Here is a 15,760-nt window from a genome sequence, read left to right as displayed (position 1 = left end):
TTACTAGAAAATGAAAACGGGGGAATTTCAAAGGAGAGTAGAAAACTGGTCTCAAAGGAGCTTAACCTTAATTTCAAATTTCTAACCAGAGAGAATTACTCCAACGATCTCATGAATAGTAAACGTGTTTTGAACAGAATCTTTAAAATGTTAGGTTTATTCCTACAAATTCCAGACCTCTCTTAAAAGAGAACAATAGTCTTAGACAATACTTTTTTAAAAAAGACATAAACATCAAGCATGTGTTTGTGTAGTATGTGATCTGTTTACCCAGTTTGAGGTAAATCTATATTTCTGAGGTTTATCAAACACCCTTGTAAAGTTCTAGCAAACTTGTACGGTTTGGTGCTGGGAGTAATTCATTGAGATAACGACATTTGCTGCATTCTTTAGGGTTCTTTCTGCTTGATGAAGCACGTTCATTTAATCAATACAAACCGCTTAAAATGCTAATTGCTTCGCTAAGTGGCGGTAACCAAATCCTCTGGAAGCGAGAGGCAAATGCTGTTGAACAAGTTTTGTCATCATTGTGGGTTGATGACAGGAGCTATATCGTCCTGTCTGAACAGAGGTCTGGAGAGCGGCTCTTGCGCCCACCTTTCCTCCACCTACTGGACAGGTGCGCTCCCACTTCAGTTAGAGGAGTGATTTCTTAAAAGGATCCAGCTTTCTCCAGCGAGAGAGCTTAACCACATGTTCTTGCTTCTGTAAACACATGAAACACCGTGAACGTATCCTGCTGAGATGCATGTAAAGACTGGTTAAGGTCCGATATAATTAGACCAGGAGGGAATTATGGCTGCATTGACACCTCTGTTCTCAGCGCAATGTATGTTCACTGAATGATCAGTGTTAAGTCTTACTGCGGATTTTTGTATGTATAAAGGGCATCAAAGCACGCGGTCCCATGCTGTGCTCTCTCTAGCTCCAGTGCCACTTCTTCCAGGGACCAAGGAGCTGGAATCTCAGTCGCTTTAGAGCCATAGTTCTCAAAGTGTGGTCCCTGGACCAGCATCAGCATCATCTGAGAACTTATTAGACATTCAAATTCCAATGCCTCTGGGGCTTCCCTGGTGGCACAGTGGTTGAGAGCCCGCCTGCCGATGCAGGGGACACGGGTTCGTGCCCCGGTCCGGGAAGATCCCACATGCCGCGGAGCGGCTGGGCCCCGTGAGCCATGGCTGCTGAGCCTGCGTGTCCGGAGCCTGTGCTCCACAACGGGAGATGCCACAACAGTGAGAGGCCCGCATAACGCAAAAAAAAAAAAAAAAAAATTCCAATGCCTCACCCACACCTGCCGAAACCCTGGAGGTGGAGCCCATCCACCTATGGCTTAGTGAGCCTTCCAGGTGACTCTGATGCCCGCAGAAGGTGGGGAACCACCGTCCCAGAGTCCACCTTTTCTGCTCCCTCACCTCATCACCGCCCAGACCACAGACACACACTCAGGCCCTAGACATTCTCTCTCTTCTACCTCCAAAGCCTCCCAAATTTCCTCCTTCCTTTCAGCTCCCACCGACTCACACCCTGGCCTTTATGTTCCTGTCCTGGCTCTGCACTTACTGACTGTAAGCCACGGAGCCTCAATTTCTCCCTCCATGAAATGGACCTAATATTGCCAATAAAATGCATACATTACAAAGAATGAATGAGACCAACTTGGCAAACTTTTCTGTCAAGCGCCAAATATTAAATGTCTTTGGCTTTGCAGGCCATCCAGTCTCTATGGTACCAATGAACCTCCTCTTTTATTTCCATGTGAAAGCAGCCATAACAATGTAAAAATGGATTGGGTGTAGCAGTGTTCTAATAAAACTGTACTTACAAAAACAAGCACAGGTTAGATTCTGCTCGTCAGCCATAGTTTGCCAACCCCTGAATCAGACCTAGGCTATATGACTTTAAACTACTCCCATGAGATATTTACTGTTGAATGAGAATACCAGGGGGTAGTTTCTTCAAACGTGTAATATGATCACGATTTTGTAAAATCAATAATGACCCCCAAATACTCATATCTTGTGTAGGTATCTATGTGTGTGTCTATCCACCTCTCTGTGTATGTAGATATCGATTTCTGTGTAGGATTATATGGGTACGGAGGAAAACATGGAAAGATAAGTGCACAGTTCATAGTTCATATAAGTTTTAGGAGTTGCTAAAGAGGGGAAAGAGGCATGCAAACCAATAATAAAAGGGAAAAAACAGAGCACAAATCATCTTCTATACGGTTATATTTTTGCAGTTAGTTAAAATTTCCATACATGTGTTTGTGTAAAAATAAATTAAATAGGATTCAAAAAACCAATCCCGATCTCCAAGGATAGTTGTGAAAATGAAACAAAATAAAGCATGCAGACACTCAGCGTCGAGCCAGATGGAGCTGCTCATTCCAACTCTAATTATCCCTCAATTAGACGAAGCCCCCGAACTCAGTTTCCCGTTCACGCTCTCCCTGCCTGCGTCCCTGCCTCCCCCGCACCCCTTTCAGTGAATTCTGCACTTGGCGTTCTTTGGCTCATTCACTCCCTCCTTCCACGCATTTATATACTCGGGGCATCATGTACAAGGCATGCATTCTGCTGGGGGCTGGAAACTTAAATAAAACACAGAACCTCTGTTTCCTCCAGGATTTTATAGTAAATGGCCAGAGAGCTAGTTTAAAGCCCAGCTTAGGTTACATCACCGTCTGCCTGCACAATGGTGTCCCGTCCTCTACAAAACAGAGCAGACCCTCTTGTAAGCAGAGCTCTCCTTCCTGTGGTGGAGAAGATTCCACATCTATGCTCATATACCTAGTGTCTGGTGTGATTCGTATGATGGTACTTAATAAAAAGTGGCTGAATAACTGAGTCACTGATGGACACACTGGCTGACTTGATGGAAGAGATGAATCCATAAGTGGATGAGAAAACTCCCTCATCTTCCATCCCCTTGCCATCTTATCCTCTCTAACTCCCAAGTCAACATCAACAACGCAGGTGGACTTGGATTTAGTAGGTGCCAGACACGATGTCAGGAGACCACAGGCATTACGCCACCCAGCAAGGTATGTACCTAATACAACCCCCTCTTTCACAGGGAGGGGAACAAACATTACAGGTGGGGAAGTGACCTGCCCAAGGACACTGAGCTGGTAAAGATGCCCAGCCAGGATGTAAGACCTGGCCTCCTACTGCAGAGCTAAAGTTCATATCAGAATCCTGTGTAGGTCTCAAGAAAGCACAGAAGATGTCATGAAGACCTTAAAGGATGGGCTCATGTTCTGTTCATAGTGATAAAAGGCGTCTGAATTTTGTAAATAAATTTTAGAAATAAAATTTTCAAAGCTTAGAGAAATGGCAGTCGAAGGAGGTGCAAGGAGATGGGAACACCCACAGAACCTTGAGGAGCAGAATCTCCCAGTGATTCTCCCAGCCCGTGGAGCCCTCACTGTCCCAGGGGCCTTTGCTCAAGTGAAAATCAACCATCTGCCAAACAGGTGGCCACCCTCGGCTTTATCATGAAACCCGCGCTTCTGGGCTGCCGAATCCAGCTCTGACAGATGTTTGGCAGGAACCACCCAAAGAGCTGTCTTCACTTTCTCCAGCTCCTTTCCCTTGTTCTGACATTTGGAGCAGAAGTGATGGGTATTCCTATCATCAAAGTGTTACCGAGATATCACAGAATATTATTGAACTGTCAAGGAAATAGAGCGAGCAGAGGCTTACTTTTGAATGTTACAAAAACACACACACACACACACACACACACACACACAGAGAGAGAGAGAGAGAGACAGAAAAGAAAAAGTGAGCAGGGGAGAAAGTTTGCTAAGGGAAAAAATGCAGCAGACACTGCTTGGTGAGCAGAACTCTGGCTGAAACAATGCCTCCACTGTCGCCTGCAGCTTTGATAAAGCAGACTGTTAGTGGAATCAACCATTTGGGGCCAAATTTCCAAATACAGCATCTTGCTGAGCACCAGATGTGCTCAAATGGTTACTTGCATGGGGAATGAAAGTGATTTCATCAATTTACTCGGGGCCATTTGAATTCTCAGCCATATGCATAAAATAGAATCATCCTTCCCTTTGCTTCTGGTAACTTTTTACAACTCCTTACCGAGGAAACCCTCTCCCCACCTGTACACCGAAATTAATAACCTCCGGGACTATTTTCCCCAGCCTCTCAGAGCAGACTTGCTTGGAACCTGCGCCTTGTCTTGGCACCGGGAGGGAATGGGATTTGGGATTCCGGCTTCATTTTCCTTTTTCTCTATGCTCATAAAATTGTCTATTCAACCCCTATTTTGCTCATTCAACAAAACTTTAGTAAACCCTGGGCCAGGCCCTGGGATGACTGCAGACATGTGGGGCCTAGTCCCCTCCCCTCCAGAGGCCCAAAGCCCTGAGGGGAGCAGCCACTTACTCGGAGGCCAGCTTTGAAAGTTGATGCAAAGGCAGATTTCCCTCGTGTTCAGAGTGAACCTCTAAACTCAACAGCTCACATTCAATAGAAGCAGGTGCTTTCGTGACAAGATGCCACGTGCACGTCGGAACTGGGACCAGTGAGGGAACAAGTGTCTATTGTTCACTTTGAGCAAGTTCATTGAGTGGAGTGGTGGGCTGGTGAGCAGAAAGGCCTGGACCGCATCGAGGTGCTGTGCTTTGTTTTGCTGCCCTTTGCATTGCAAAGTGGCTGTAGCGAACCCCGTGCATATTTACAAGCTCATGCTGAGTGCTCGGCCCTGCTGAAGCCAAGCAGAAGGCAGAAGTCTTACCTCAGTCTGATGCTGCCATGCTTACACAAACACCATCCGTGTCTTATGGAAGCAACAAACAACAGCGCTCAGCCTCATCACGCAAATTCCTGATGCCACCCGTGTGTATCTCCGCTGCTGCATGGTGAGTCTCCTTCTCCTGGCCCATCCCATGCCAGTTTGTGTGAGTACAAGGGGAATCACTGTAATGGCTCACGTTTGCTGCATCTTACTATGCCTCTCCTAGGTGCCTCCCACGCTCTAGCTCATGTGAACCACACAACACTGCGAGTCCTAAGCACTACTGTTGCCGCCCGCATATGACATATGAAGTAAACAGGGCAAAAGGAGGCCAAGTTGCATAGCTCAGGAGTGACATTCAATCCTGGACACACTGACCCATCAAATTCTTGCCCAGACTTCAAGCAAAACCTGTCCTATCTTCAGAGCTGGTTTCTCAACCTCTCGCAATTGACATTTTAGTCAGGTTGTTCTTTGCTGTGGACTATATGAACCTGTGCATTATAGCATGTTTAGCAGCACCCCTGACCTCTGTGCACTAGGTGCCAGTAGCATCCCACCTCCAGCTCCCTGTCCAGTGCTGACAGCCAAAAGAGACTTCAGCTATCGCCAAATGTCTCCTGGGATGCAATATCACTCCCCACTGAGAACCATTGGCTAAGGGTAAGTATCCTGGTTGCATCCTGTTTACATATGTTACCTAGGCATAACTCTTGACCAAGGCCAGCTTCAGGGGCTATAACTGTGCAGTCACACAGGGCCCCATGCTGAGAAGGGCCCCATGCTTGATTAGATGCTCTGCTATCACCATCTTGAAAATCTATAATAATTTTTGAACAAGAGACCCTGCATTTTCATTTTTGAACCAGGGCTACAAATTACATGGCTCATCCTGCTCTTAATAGGATCAGACTTGACTCTCAAAAGCGTCCCAGCTTGGGAAAAAATTCCTACGGTCACCCTTCTGATTATACATAACAGAGCCTTTAAAAGCTCATCAGGTAATTTTTGCCTTATTGATCTGAAAAATACAAAAGCCTAGTTTACTCTTCTGTAACAGATCATACTGTGACACGCATGCCTATAACGTGCTTGCATTTTCCATCATAAACTACGAGATGCGTATCTACCCTGACATCTTCCCCAGTAAGAGCCAGAGAAATGGCCATAATCTTCCACAAAAAGAGATTATCAGGGAAACAAATGTCTTGGCAAAAATTTAAAGGACAAGAGGAAAAAAAATAAAAATAAAAAAAAAATAAATAAAGGACAAGAGGTATGTGTGGTTCTCCTAAACCAGGGGCTGCAAACTTGAATATCTAAATGGGTCATGCAGGTATCAGATATGAATAAAACCTTCTGGTTATTGAGACAACAAGAAATGACAAGAATTATAAAAAAACTGAAGAGCAGTCAGCATCTCAAAATGGTAGTTGCTATTCAATTTTGACTCAGGCAGGCACCGTGTTACCAGATATTCTCATTTTTTTCAAAAGACAGAACTATTATTTTATGTGAAACCTTCCATTTTAAACATTGGGAACATTTTAATCTTTAAAAAATATCATCTGTGCCAATATCTTGTAGACCAAACAAAAACTGGTCTGCAAGTGCCAGCTCATGACACCTGCCCTGCAATCTTTGACAATCCTAGCTCCTTTTCCCTGCTCTGGCCCTTTGAGACATCTACCTAAGTTTTCTTGCTGCCTGAAGGCAAGCCAGTAGATAACTTTACCCCTCCCTCTTGCTACTTACATATTGGAGGAGGATTTGTATTTCATGCTTGGACAGGTCAATGACTATTTGAGCAGGAACCTATAAAGTGGTCCATTTCCAGTTCTGCAGAAGCAACTGACTGAATCTCCCCCAAAATGTTGAAACTTCCATAGCTGGTGACAACCTCTCATCCTGGCACCTCCTCCGAATGCCCTCTCCATGCTGCGCTCTGGTGGTCCGATTCTGGTCACGCCCAATGCTTTAATATCATAAGAAAAAACAGCCATACAAGGCAAAGTATGTGTCTGCTGGTGCAACCAACAGCAGGAACCTCTATTGAAGGATGTCTATGGTGTCTCTAAAAGTGACTGATTCTGGTTAAAATCATAAGTGGCCTCTGATTTTACTGCTAGGTATTTGAGGTTATTGCTTTTTCCTTTGGCAAACTCCTAGGAGAAGAAGTGAATCCACGTGGCTTGGAGGGAAGAGATTAGTTTAAGTAAGTGCATTTGTATCGAATGCCTAAAACCCAGGGTGTAGAGTGGGGGTCAGGGCAGGCAGAGCAGCAACCATACCTGGCCCCAGGAGCCTAAAATATTTACCATCTGGCCCTTTTCAGAAAATGCTTGCCAACTCTTGGTGGAAATGGATAAATCACTTATTCCCTAACTTCTCAAAATATTAGATTTAAAATGGCGTTGAACGGATTCCATTCATCGCTCAATCCCCATCACCGTTCCCCTCTCTGTCCTCTGCCGTGATTGACATTGGGAAAACCGTCTTCCTCAGCATTGCCCATCCGGTTGACCAGATGCACCCCCTGCTCTCATGTGAATAACAGGCTCACGTCATGACCTGCTGTCTTGCCATCATCACGCTTTCAATTTACTGCCTACTTATGGAGCCCCCATTTTAGACATTAATGTTAGTTTTAGAGTTTGTAAAGCTACAACCTGCGAGCGACATTTAATTTGTCTCCTTTTCCCATAGAGGCACAGCCAGCAGCTAAATAATGACCACGGCAAGGCTACAGGAGCTTCCGGCTTGGAGAGATATTGTATGAAGTCGGGTAGCATTTAATAACCAGGTGAAAGGACCATTAAAACGTACCACTGCACCTTGCAAGTTATTAGGTTGTTTTAAGAGACTCAGAAGATGACATCTTCCCCCAAATATATAGGAACAAAAGTCATAGCAAATTTAAGGAAGAAGCCTGAGTTGCATCTGCATCTATCCTGTCTAAAGAAACAGTTCAGCCCGTCTTGTCTATTAGTTAACGTAGGTTAATAACACTTAGCCTCTTTTACTTTCTCATGAATTTGTGAAGAGTGCCTTGTGACCTATAATTCCGTTAATTTTATTTTAGCTGAGTAAGTAGAGCACGGTGGCTAAAGTGTGGACACTGGAGCCAGCAACACCTGGATTTAAATCTTGGCTCCATCACCTCTAGCTGTGGGTCCACACTTCAAACTCCTTAACTATAAAAATGGGATGACGGTGCCCACGTCGATGGAGTCACGTTGAAGATGAAATGTTAATTCAAGTCTAGTGCTCGGCAGAGTGCCTGGCACACAGTAAGTTCTCAATGAATGTCAGATTCGTTATCACCTCCAGCAGCAGCAGTCACAGTAATGCACAGCTGACTCTGGTTCATCTGAAAACTCAGCTCAGGCACAAACTTCTCCAAAAAGATGATCTCATCCCTTGATGGAGACCCCATTTCTAGCACCTGCAAACTTCCCTACCAGGCTTTTAAAACTCGTTCTTGCTTATCCTGCATTTTTACGCATTCAAGTGGGAGAATCCTTCCTCTTTCTCACCAGTATATCCTTTCAGTTTGCCATATGCCAGAAGTCCAACTATTTCTGTTCCCGTAAATATAATTATGTAGCTACGTTTTTTAAAAAATTAATAGAGGGCTTCCCCGGTGGTGCAGTGGTTGAGAGTCCGCCTGCCGATGCAGGGGACGCAGGTTCGTGCCCCGGTCTGGAAAGATCCCACATGCCGCAGAGCGGCTGGGCCCGTGAGCCATGGCCGCTGAGCCTGCACGTCTGGAGCCTGTGCTCCGCAGCGGGAGAGGCCACAACAGTGGGAGGCCCGCGTACCGCAAAAAATAAAAATATAAAAAAATAAAAAAATAATGGAAGAGAAAGACATACAGAGAAATATAAAAGCCCCTTCTCAGAGCCTCAAACCCCAGTCCTGCTCCCCAAAGGTAACCAACATTACCCAGTACGTTTGTATCCCGCCGGAAGTTCACTCTCTGTGCTGACAAAGCACGTGTGAGTATGAGTGCGAGTGTGGGTGTGAGTGTGTCGGACTCCGTCTACTGTCCTGCCTCTTCCTCATCCATGTGCTTCACACAAGTTCGATAGTACCAAGTGTGACCCTACTTAGCTGCCTCACTAAATTCCTGTTACATCATGTATCTAATTATCCCCTTTGGGTGATGTCTCTATTACACACAAGCTCCCCAAGAACGGGAACTTCATCTTCTTCAATCACTTCCCCAGCACCCTGCGGACAGCAGGGCTTAGCAAATGTTTGTAAAACAGCGGAATGTAAGCAAAAAGGAATAACTCTCTCCATTTGTGTCCACATCATCTTTGCTTCTGGTAGTACATTTTTAGAGTAAATTCCTAGATGTACTATTGCTGAGTAAAGAGACATGTGAATTGAATTTTGATCAACAGGGACAAATTGCCCTCTAAAGGGCACCAGAGCAAATTGAATCACAGGATTATACTGTTGCATGTTTTGAAGGGTTTAAATCATAACTTCTTATCTAAATTTCAAGCTCCTTTAAAGATGCAAAAAAATTTTTTTTACATCTTTGCAAAGATCTACTTTGCAAGCAGGAGATAGATGTTCAGTAAAATATTTTTGAATTATAATTAATATACCAGGCTATGAAAAGGGAGTGGATATTCAGGAGTGAAAAAAAGTTGATAACTGCTTTAATAGTACACTAAAAAAAAAATCTGTAAGTTAACGCAATTAACTAGAGCTCATAAACAGAAGAAGAGGTAAAAACTGATTTTTTGTGGGTGGATGAGTGTGGACAGAGTTGTGAGAAGACTGTTTCTACACATAAAATCCCAGCAGGTGTGGGTCTTTTTCAGTGTGAGTAGTAGTGAAATTGATTCTATGCTTTCTTTGATGCCCTCTATATTAAAAAAAAAAAGTGTAGACTATCTTTTTTTTTTTTTTTTTCGGTACGCGGGCCTCTCACTGCTGTGGCCTCTCCCGTTGCGGAGCACAGGCTCCGGACGCGCAGGCTCAGCGGCCATGGCTCACGGGCCCAGCCGCTCCGCGGCATGTGGGATCTTCGCGGACCGGGGCACGAACCCGTATCCCCTGCATCGGCAGGCGGACTCTCAACCACTGTGCCACCAGGGAAGCCCTAGACTATCATTTTTTAAATTAGGTTGAATATAAATTACTTTGGTTTGCAAAACTGTAGAAGAGTTCCACTTGAATTCTACAAATTCATTAATAAATTTTATTTGCAAAACCAAGTCCGGAAGTAAATAAACAACAACAAAAAGGAGGGGACACAGAAAGTGCTCAGATTAAACTCTCAAACGTGGGAGCACGGTCAGGACTGCAGAGGATGGGGGAGACGTCACCCTGGGGCCTGAATGTCACCCCCAGTGGAGCCCGGCCCTGCAGCCCCCAAGGGAGCTGCTAAATTGCCACCATTCTCCACCTTGTCACTCTCGCCTTGAAGGAAATTCTGAAAATGACAGGCCCGGTCGTGGAATGAGGAACATCTCCACACTGCCACTCCTTGTTCCAAAATTAGACTCTGTTATAGACACTGATCTCCAAGGTGGCAAAAATAGCTGGCTGCTCGGGGGAGTCCCAAACTGCCCCGGCAGAGTTTCCCTGTAGCTGCTCCAGCAAGGCAGCTGGCAGCTCGTGAGCAAACGAGTTCCTGCGGCTCCATCTCATTCAACAGTTAGTCCTTCCCCTAATACCCCAGGCCCGCTCACCCTCTTCTACACCCTATTTAGAATGAATCATAATTCACTGAATTTAAAAAGAGAGGAGGTGGGGGAAGAATTTTGGAAACATGATTGCTACCTGGTCCCAAAAGTACCAAAGAAACGAGATTTCTTATAACAGTAATTTTTAAACATATACTCTGAGTTGATGTGTATTTCTGAAAGGTACTCTGATATTCAGGGTAATTTGAAAATGCTAAGACAGTTCTCAGTGCAGATATAAGAGAAACAGAAGGGCTTTAAAACCCTTCTGGGGAGTAAGGCATTGTGGCCAGAGGTAGAGGTTTAGGAACCAAATAAAAGGATCCTGCATTTCTGGCTCCAACAGTAATGAGCCCTACGGCTGTGGGCAAGTGACTTAACCACTGCGAGCATCTGTTTTCTCGTCTATAAGATCTGGAGAGTGATTCCTTCCAGGTCAAGGGTCATGAATAATACTCCCTTGAATTATTAAGACCCATGGGATCATGGGCTTTACATGTCAATTACCGCTATATCCTACAGCACATAACAGCATATTACATCTGCAATAAACATATTTGAATGAACTAATAAATGAGAACGAATGAATAAGTCTACTTCACAGAGATATCGTGGTGATTAGAGAAAAAGCGAGTAAAGTGCCTGGCTTGATAAGTGGTATGGTTGTCGTTGCCAAAGAGCCTGGCATTTAGCAGATGCTTCACAAATAAATGGCATTATTAGCAACACATCATAAAGCAGGAAACATACTTAAAAGGTAAAATCAAAGCACTAAATAAACATTATTCCAGAAGTTTGCATGGTATGGGGACAGACACTAAGGTGGCCCCCTGATCTCCTCCTCTAGGTGCACACACCCTTGTGTGGTCCCCTCCCTCTCGTGACCGCGGGAAGGACTTGTGACTTGCTTCCAACCAATAGCCTATGACGGGATGATGGGATGTCACGACCATGGTTAGGATACATAGGATTGTGGCCCCCATTTTTTTTTTTTTTTTTTTGCTGTACGCAGGCCTCTCACTGCTGTGGCCTCTCCCGTTGCGGAGCACAGGCCCCGGACGCGCAGGCTCAGCGGCCATGGCTCACGGGCCCAGCCGCTCCGCGGCATGTGGGATCTTCGCGGACCGGGGCGCAAACCCGTATCCCCTGCATCGGCAGGCGGACTCTCAACCACTGCGCCACCAGGGAAGCCCTGTGGCCCCCATTTTGCAAGAAGAGTCTTGCTGGGTTTGATGAAGCAAGTGGCTATGTTGGGAAGCCCACATGACAAGAAGCTGAGGGTGGTCCCTGGGAGCTAAGGATGGTCTCCATCCACTAGCCAACAAGAAACTGAGGCCCTTGATCCTGCAGCCCCAAGGAACTAACTTCCACTAACAGCCACTGTGAGCTTGTGAGTGGGTCGTTCCCCAGTCTAACCTTAAGATGAGACTAGAGTATCTCAGCCTTGTGAGAATCCGAAGCCGGGGCCCAGGTAAGCCATGCCAACATTCTTGACCCATGGCAACTATGAGATAACATACGTGTGTTGTTTTAGGGTGCACAGTTTGTGGCACTTTGTTACACAGCAACAGAAAACTTATACATGTAGTAACATAGGCAGGACATCAATTGGCCACAGCATGGCTAGCAAATGCCCAGGGAAGGACCACTTGCTGAGAGACAATGGAGAGTGGTAGGGGCTGTGGAGAACTGAAGATCCATCCCCATTCTACCTAAAGAGGGAAGGCGCCACCAGGCATATCCGATGGCTGCCACATGGGGGTGTGAGATCAGTGTGGCCTTTTCACTTTTAAAGATATTACAGAAATCTGAGTTTTATGTGAAACCTCTTAACTTTTAAATGTCAGCCATTAATTTGGAATTTTTAGAACAGCAGTGACCTGATCTCATGCAGGGCAAAGAAAACGTGTCTAGGGGCTTGATTCCGAGATAAAGTATAAAGTGGGGTTATCCCAGCACACCTGCTCCAAATTGGAGCCCCACTACTTCCAAGCTGGTGGTGCTGGGCCCTCCATCCAAGGGTCATTGGGAGGGTTAGAAAGTACACACAAAGTCCTTAAAATATTGTCTACCACAGAGTAGAGACACGATACATTTTTATTATCTTTGGTATTATTATTGTATTCGTCACCTATAGCTGTTGTAACAAATTCCCACAACACTGGTGGCGTACGACCACACAAATTTATCCCCTTACGGCTCTAGAGGCCAGAAGTCTGAAATCAGATTCACTGTGCTAAAGTCAAGGTGTCCGCTGGGCTGGTTCCTTTTGGAGGTTCCAGGGGAGAATCCATTTCCTTGCTTTTTCCAGTTTCTAGAGGCCACCTATATCCTTTGGGTCACATCTCTTTCTACCTTCAAACCATCAGCACAGACCCTTCAAAAATCTGTCTGTCCCTCTGCTTCCATCGCCACATCACCTTCTGTCTGGCTCTCACTCCCCCGGCTTCCTTCTTACAAGGACCTTGTGATGACACCGGGCCCACCTGGATAATCCAGGACAATCTCCCCATCTCAAGAGCTTTAACTTAATCACATCTGCAAAGTCCCTTTTGCCATATAAGGTAATGTTCACAGGTTCCAGCGATTAAGGTAGGAAAGATTTGGGGGAGCTATTGTCCAGCCTATTGCAATAATGACGATAATGATGATGATAATAAAATAAAAGTTATTATTACTATCTAACCCACAAGTCTCCTCTTTCTGACTTCTGGGATTCAAGGTCTTAAGTCTGATCCAAACCCCTTCACTCAAGGCTGCAACTTCAAACTGTCATGCATTCCACAGTGAAGCATTCTGTCTTGGGAGTTAGTGGCAGCTAACAGTGGGTTAGGGTTTCCTAATAATAAGGTCAGCTTCACCATCTTTCTCCATTCGTGACCTTGACCATCTCAGAGAAGCAAGCCAGTAGTGGCATAAAGGCAATTCCTAGTCAAGAATAGAGCCAATCCGTGTAGATCCACTCCCAGGGACCAGAAAATGCAAAACTCTAACTTAGGGGCTTTAGTATCACCTTCATTTGTTTCATTTTAGTACAGTACCTCTTTTCTCCCCTAATCAGAGATGGATTGAAGGATGTTGATTTTTAAGCATTTCACAATTCCCAGTTTAACTTCCTTGAGATTCAGATCCCGTTTTGAAGCTTACTCATTTCCATCTAAAACAGGATGTGTTTACTTTTAAAATCATTCATTTTATAGAGCTTGTTAAGCATACAGCAAATTAAGAGCAAACAACATTATATTCCAGTTAAATCTGCAAAAGGATGATCTGAACGAATTACTCATACTCCTGATTAATTTTTAGTGGAAGTAATGAGGAGGCTGTAAATGGAAAAACATGTGCGTGCAGAACCTGCTTTTCAAGTAGATAACAATGTATGCTATTCGATGGCTTTACAAAAAGGTAACCTTAAAAAAACTTCTTCAGACCTTTAAAGGCATCTTGTGGAGCTCACAACTTTAATGCAATGACATTGCCCTGTAAGTTCAAAGCAACTTGAACTCTCCTCCCTCCCTCCTCCTCTGCTTTTGCTCGCTTTTGCTTTACAATGGCAAAGTTAAACAGTTGCAGCAGAAACCATCTTTGACCACAAAGCCTAAAATATTACTATCTCGCCCTTTACTAAAGTTTTGCCGATCCCTGCTCTAAAATCCCAGAGCGCTGGGCTTCCCTGGTGGCGCAGTGGTTGAGAGTCCGCCTGCCGATGCAGGGGACACGGGTTCGTGTCCCGGTCTGGGAAGATCCCACATGCCGCGGAGTGGCTGGGTCCGTGAGCCATGGCCGCTGAGCCTTGCGCATCCGGAGCCTGTGCTCCGCAACGGGAGAGGCCACAACAGTGAGAGGCCCGCGTACCACAAAAAAAAAAAAATAAAATAAAATAAAATCCCAGAGCGCTGCATGCACAAGTCGTTCGGGAATAATCTGGGGATGCTTTGGGATAGATCATACTACATGTTTTTCCCATCTTTAAATCCAACCAGCCCACATGGTTAAATCATAACTTTTCAAACGGCCCTAACCTTACCATGCCAACCCAGTTCCTTTTGGTTTTGAAGATTTCTTTCCAGATGTGAATCTCTATGCATGTATTTGCAGCCACACTGCATGATTTGCATTATTTAACTGTTGTACATTCATTTCGGATTTTGTAAATTTACTGTTCTTAAAGAAGAAACTCATGAATCGTAACTGTCTGTACAATGCACAGTCCCTGGCACTAAGCAATGAAAAGAGGAGGGGTTTTGAGAGAGCCTTTACATACGCTCATGTGTATTTGTGTTTGCAGTGTTTTTATACATTGATGACTATGAAGGTTTATCCACTAGAGATGGCAAATGCATGGCTGTGGGCAGGATGAAGTCTTACAGGTAGGTTTCCTTTGTCCCACAAAGCATTACTGGTTTTTGTTGTTGGTTTCAGCTGGAATTAATTTCCAACAGTTACAAACGGGAAGATACTATAAACAGTCAAGTTCTTGACTTATCTGGAAAAAATCAAGAACTCTCCTACACGGAAACCACGATCTCATGTCGACAGTTGTCTGGTCTTGAGCTTTTGATATTTCACCCCAGTTTCCTCTCAGCCCTCTTCTCTCACCTTCATTTTCTCTCTGACCTCTGCTGACATTTGAAATGACAACTTCTGCTACAGTTAAGAATATTATATATATCTATAGATAGGTAACCCACATAACTGTGTCTATAGATGTCCATACACATCCAAATTGATTTTAATGTACATACACACACACTGCAATGGACTGACTATTGTGTCCCCCACCCCCAAATTCATATGCTCAAATCTTAACCCCCAAAGTGATGGCATTAGAAGGTAGGGCCTATGGGAGATGCTTAGGTCATGAGGGCACAGCCCTCATGAATGGCATTAGCGCTCTTACAAAAGAGACCCCACAGAGATCTCTCATCCTTTCTGCCATATGAGACAGTGAAAAGACAGCCATCCATGAACCAGGAAGCGGGTCCCACCAGAATCCGCCAGCACCTTGATCTTGGACTTCCCAACCTCCCAGTGAGAAATAAATAAATTTGTTTTTTATAACTCACTCAGTCTATGGTATTTTGTTGTAGGAGCCCACATTGATTAAACACAAAGGTAACAACTGAGGCACAAAGTGGGTAAGCAGATGATGAGGCGGTGTATAGTTACTGTGTTACCAGGTGGCCTTTTGGAGCTTTCCAAGGATGGCATGTAATCCAGGTACTACATTGCTGAGTACAGGAGTAAATCTTCTGCCCAAAAATATACTGACCATATTTTCAGCACAAAGATTC

General features: G+C 44.8%; 1 protein-coding gene across 2 annotated transcripts in view; it reads right to left on the bottom strand.

The window, feature by feature from the left end:
* DOK5 (docking protein 5) overlaps positions 1–15,760 on the bottom strand; it is a gene marked incomplete at its 5' end in the record, with an annotated part of 148,194 nt that overhangs the window by 18,940 nt on the left and 113,494 nt on the right. The gene's annotated exons all lie outside the window — the stretch shown is intronic.

This window comes from Hyperoodon ampullatus (assembly GCF_949752795.1).
Source record: "Hyperoodon ampullatus genome assembly, chromosome: 14".
Classification (NCBI taxonomy): Eukaryota; Metazoa; Chordata; class Mammalia; order Artiodactyla; family Ziphiidae; genus Hyperoodon; species Hyperoodon ampullatus.
This window is presented reverse-complemented; position numbering and strand designations above follow the sequence as displayed.